Source organism: Podarcis cretensis, assembly GCF_951804945.1.
Source record: "Podarcis cretensis genome assembly, chromosome: 2".
Taxonomy (NCBI): Eukaryota; Metazoa; Chordata; class Lepidosauria; order Squamata; family Lacertidae; genus Podarcis; species Podarcis cretensis.
This window is the reverse complement of record NC_137171.1, coordinates 5,418,142-5,424,384: the sequence shown is the minus strand read 5'-3', so window position 1 is coordinate 5,424,384 and position 6,243 is coordinate 5,418,142.

Here is a 6,243-nt window from a genome sequence, read left to right as displayed (position 1 = left end):
AGTCAGAGCCTTTAGTACTGAAGGGTGGCCGTGGAATGCCAGTACTTAGAAGATTGGTTAGAAACCCAAAAGGGACTGGTGACCTAAAATATAGTACTCTCTTGCTCTTAAGTGGTGGTCTTGGGCAGGGGAGGGTCTGGCACTACTCACAGTGTGACATCATATTTAGTTTAGATCACCCCTGCTGGCCTCAGAAAAAGGAAAGCAGAAAGAAATTACTTCCCAAGGAGCTGGATCTTATAGCTTCGGATCATACTGGTCGGGCTGCAGAAGGCAGGGAACCTGGCAAAGCCACTAACTGCCTCCTTATCTCCCTCACAACCATTAGCCACATTCAAGGCTCAAACCTTGGATTCACCCATGATGTGGAGCTGGGAGTGAAAGGGAGCAGAACAGCCACTTCACATTACCAATCAGATGTGGTCACATGTGGATGGCTTGTTTGAGTTTGGAGGCTCAACAAGGCACAGATTTGACCTTGCTGTAGTCTTGGTGATATCCTGTTGTGATCCTGGGGTGCAATTGGGCTCTCTGTTGGGCTCAGAATGATCCAATGTGTTGGGGGGGAGGGCTGCCTTCTCAGCTGTGAAGAAATAGTTCAGTTTTCTAAGCCAAAATGCTTGCCTGTCTGTGTAGTGCATGTGTTGCACTCAATCACTGCTCTAGGTGTTTTCAAATGCTGCTTGCTATGGCATGCTGGCTCTCAAATACTGCAAAATGTTGGATTCCACTACATTATCTCTGGAAACACTGGTACTGAGCCAAAAGTCCTCTGCAAATATTGAAGGTAAATTTTCTCTGGATGGGCAAATATTTGGATGGGGGTCATGTGGCAAATGTTCTGCCCATCCAGAGAAAATTTACCTTCAACATTTGCAGATAATATAATGTGTTCCAGCTCCTGTTCACATTGTCATCATCTGCTGTCCTTTGCCAAGCTTTTCCTTTTTGATCACATATTCTATACAGTGTATAATCTGTGGACTGTGCCTCACTGAATCAGTCGTAAATTAAGGTATTGTGTTGTCATAGGTATAATTTCTAACGGGATTTTTCTGCTAAAAATATCTGAAGGGCACTAGCTCACGGAAAGTTGCTTGTAGATAATTGGAAGTCACAAACAATCTGCAGTTGAGTCTGGATCCAGCTCTTCATCCTCCTTCCCCCTCCTTGTTGTTTTCATTTTTGATGGACCTTCTACTACTACTTACTACTACTTATCAAACCTTTATTAGGCATTATGCAGGTAAAACCATAAAAGGAAAATAACATATAAAAGCCTTGAGATATATATAAAAAAGGCAGGAGTTGGCTACATACAAATATAAATATATACCTTCATCCTGGACCTTCATCCTGTAGTCATGAACGTATGAAGCACCATTCCAGCATGCTGGAAGAGCTGATGAAACTACCGTTTCATCCTGAATAGATTAGCAAACACTGGCAGAAACACTGGCAGAAATAAACTAGAAAGCATGTGATGATGGTTGCCATGTGCCAAAGACTATGTGCCAGGGATTAAATTATGTATGCTTAATTGTTGGTTTAAAACTGCTATTGTCTTTTAGTCTCCTCCTCATCAAGTCCAATTGCAGTGGTGCAAAGGAACAAGATACATACCGTCCAACAATTAAGGAGGGTAGAAGAACCATAAATGAGATAAATGAGATGAAAGTGACAAATTTTAAGGAAGGGAATAAGGCACAAGTTGACTGTGGAAAGAAGAATGGGAGAAGAAATTACAGAACATAGGTAAAACAACTTTGAAAAGCATGTGGTGGTAGGAAGGGAAAAGGGAAAGGTCTTCTCCACTTTGATCCTCAAATTCTGCTATGTCAGGTGGAAGGCCACATTCCCAGCTGGCAGTCTGTGAAGAAGTTTGAGCGCTTTCACAAACACTTGGGTGGCTGTTAGCTCTAGTTTAGTAAGGAACACATTTTGAACTACATTTCCACGTTTAATTATTTAATAACGCATTTCTAATCCACACCTTCACAGATGTACATCAAAGCAGTAGTAGCACCTCACCTCTTTTTCTGACTGGGCCCGTGCCATTCAGCATATTTCCCTGGTTGCACACAAGCCTCTCTAGAGTCGTACAAATACGATTGCTCAGCCAAAGTGAGTGCTGCCTTTTCACATTTTGATTGTGTGTGCAAACCTTGTCCACTAAAAACATGGGACTCATTTCACCATTTTCCCCCAGGTGTGGCACAGTGGTGAAAAATAATGTGTCTCTTCTTTACCATGTTAGGGGAAAAATCTGGGTGCAAGGCTGCTCAGTCACCCAGCTTGTCGGGCTGAGCCCGCGGGTCCCTGTGGAATAAAGGAAGGAGTCCAGCCAACCGGAGCAAATAGCTGTAGACCAAAGTTTATTGCGCAATAGGTTCAAAGAGCAAATTTGAACCCTGAGGATGGGGTGACAAAGACTTTTAAAACTTTCCCACCATATCCCTGAATACAGTTCGTACAGCATCATTGCTACATCACTGACATGTCACAAAAGGGGAGGGGTTAACCTTGGCAAACATGTCCAGACAAGTCCTTGGTACAAGATTAGCATATGCAGACATGGCAGGGCAAGACTCAGGTATAAGATTATCCACCACCCAAAAGTACAATAGAAGTTCCTTAGCATGTCTGGAGCATGAGGCGAGTCAGGTGATGAGATTTGGCTTCCTTTGGCTAACAATGAGCCCAGCAATTGTCGCCTCTGAGAACTTCCTGGAGTCCTTTTTCAAGGGGAAAATAGCTTTGGAATGGAGGAAACTGGGATAGGAGATGATTTTATATTATTTTTAAAGCTAGGTAACTTCCCTGAGCTGTCAAGTTGAAAAGACACATTCAGGCATAATATTTGTAATATTTAACTTTAAAGATGTGCCCCCCCCCCGGTAATTTCCATAACAACCTGCATAACCATACTCAACCCTTCTGAGGTACCATTTCTGGATTATTCTCTAAAGCCTCACCATATGCTGTTTCTGGTCCTGTTTATTATTAAAACCAAGCACTGAGATTGACTAGAAGAGAATCAAATTTGGTTAGATGATACAGCAACTGAAGGCTATTGAAGTAAATGGGTCTCAAACTCAGTGTCTTTATCCTCAATGCAGCTCAACCTAAATACATGGTGACTTGTTGAAGGCATTAAAAAGAAATAGAGTTAGCCAGGGGAAAACTGAAGGGTGGAGTGTGTCTAGCGGGAAAGCTAAATGGTGCCATTGTCTTTCAGTCTCCTCCTCATTGTCCAGTGGTAGTGGTTCAGAGGCATATGATAGAACCCAGTGCCCAAGTGCTGTGGGGAGGCTGACTAAGTGAGGCCACACAAAAACTTACCCCCTGACATCAGGTGCCAGCAGGGAAGGAGGGAGCTGTCTGGCCTTAGAGACACCTGGGGGGGGTGTCATTCTCTGCCTGGGTACCACAGCCAGCTCAGGGAGGGAAGGGTGAGGGAGCAAATTACTCCATGGGCTCACAATGCCTTGCCTGCTGACATCATGGGACATTCAGGGAGAAGGCCAGAGACTATGAAATGAATTAAACTTAAGTTTCAGGGCCCCTAATCACAGAAGCACCTTTGGTCCACAGGGCTTAATTTTTTGGGTCTACTAGACCCAATCTGAGTCACAACTCGAAAACTAAAAGACGTACATTTTTCAGCTCCCAGTTCCGGTCTGCCTTAGCGGAGGCAGCTCCCACGACAGCGGGAGATCGTTGGCGAAGGAAAAACAAGAATGATTGAGGGTAATTATCCTTGCAAGTTCCCCCCAGGGACAGAGGGGAATGGGCTTCACTCCGAGTTCATATCAGTACCTGGCTCTCGCTCCAGAATGGAAAGCAGGAGGCAGGGAGGTGCTGAGTGCAAAAGTACTTACCCTGCTGAAAACCCTCCTATGCCGCCATTAAGAAGCAGAGTTTCTCCTGCTAATTAGAACTTAGTTCGGACTAAAGTACAGGCACATGCTAGAAGAGATGAGATAATAAACTGTGGAACAGAACCAGTTGCAAGGTCGTTAAGGTTTAAACATGAGAGAAAACTCGGTGCAAAAGACTGTGTGTGTTAAGGGAACCTGCAGCTTCTTTATATGAAGTTTCTTCCTCTGTATTTATGATTCGGCAAACCTCCCTTGAATGTTAATTAGAATTATATATGTACAAGTAAGGAGGAATGAAACTGGATTATAGATATGGAATACAACATTAAATGGAACTGTGTGTGTAAAAAAAAAGGGGAAAGGGAGTGAAGCTCTATTTTGCAAAAGGTTTACGACGGAAACTTAGAGCTGACTGTTTCCCATCCTTTATTACAGTGGTACCTCGGGTTAAGTACTTAATTCGTTCCGGAGGTCTGTTCTTAACCTGAAACTGTTCTTAACCTGAAGCACCACTTTAGCTAATGGGGCCTCCTGCTGCTGCCGCGTGGCCGAAGCATGATTTCTGTTCTCTTCCTGAAGCAAAGTTCTTAACCCAAGGTACTATTTCTGGGTTAACAGAGTCTGTAACCTGAAGCGTATGTAACCCGAGATACCACTGTATTTACAAAGTGAAGTGAATAACGCTAAAAGGACTTGGAGTATAATTTAATTGGAAGTATTATTTATCTTCATTTATCTTCAGTTGGACGAAAGGATAAAATAAGTCTGTGAACATGCCAAGGAACTGATAAGGTTCATTACTGAGCCATCTGCAGTTCAACAGACCACACTTCTTCCCAGGCTGAGAGGGAAAATGGTGAAAACAGGTTATTTATTGGGACAGGGGAAATGACAGGCAGAATCCGAGACCAAGGTGAAGAGTTGATGGAAGAAGATTGGAAGAAATTTAAAGTTTATCTACAGAAACATTGTAAAATTAAGGAATGTTAGAAGGATGTTGGAATGAAGTAATGTGGTTTTAGCAGAAATGATATAAAGGATTAGGTAAAAATGGATTTGTTAACTGGTGAAAGACGAGAATGTAAAATTACAGTATATTAAGATAAATTATTAGGATAAAAACAAAGCTGGAAAGGATTTGCTGAAGTATCTAATTGAACTAGAATACAAAAAAGGGAGGTGTGAGGAGGTCAAGGAAATAAGCAGAGGAAATAAAGTTATGTAAAGGTTTGATCTGTTGTTTTTTTAATTGTTTGTATTTTTTCTGGGTTTTTTTCTTTCTTTTTCTTGTTTTTTCTCTTTTCTCTTTGTAATCTTTAAAATTTGAATAAATATTATATTAAAAAAAATATTTATTGGGACAGGGTGACTTTTGGAGCTGTTCTTAAAGTTGTAAAACAAGGAAGCAAGGGGCAGAGCAATGGATGAATTTCTGAAACTAAAATGAGATCTCATTTATTTTTTGGGGGGAGGGGGAATCTATCCATAGTCTGTAAATACATATATTTAAAATTATCCATACAATACTGCACTGAAATGTTTCTTTGATTGTCGTCCTTGACTCCTCTCGCAACGCTTTCCCTCCTCTCCTGCCACACCAAGTGTGATGTGCTACACGCTTTGAGAACCAGTGACCTGGAGTCTAGACCAGTGCTTCTCAAAGAGTGGTCTGCGCCCGTACCAAACTGTTGGCTTTGGGTCACATACAGGGGGGTCACAATGTCACAGCCTGCCCAGGGCTTCCTCACTTGCTTGCCCCAGCCCCTACCCATGCCATAGCCTTTGGACAGGGCCAATGCCACCACCAGCAACTCCTTTCATGTTGAGGACAAGTGGCCACGAGACAGAGGTTCAGAGGAAGAAGGAAAAAGAAGGTCTGAGGGCTAAAGGGCAGAAGGGAATCTGAAAGCGAGATAATATTTATTAACCTTTGATATTAGTGATTAATAAACAGGGAATAGAAAGGAAGAGGATAAAAGAGGACAGCTGATTTAGGAGAAGAAAGGGATTGTAAAAGAACCAGAAATGAGATGAAAGAAAGTGGCAGGTTTTGAGGAAGGGAATAAGACACAAGTTGACTGTGGAAAGAAGAATGGGAGAAGAAATTACAGAACATGGGTAAAACAACTTTGAAAAGCATGTGGTGGTAGGAATGGAAAAAGGAAAGGCCTTCTCCACTTTGATCCTCAAATTCTGCTATGTCAGTGGAAGGCCACATTCCCAGCTGGCAGTCTGTGAAGGAGTTTGAGCACTTTCACAAACACTTGGGTGGCTGTTGGCCTTAGTTTATCTAAGGGTCCCTCCTTGGAAGTGAGGTGGAGATTGAATACAGTGGCAGTTAAAAACCAAGACTTAATCCTAA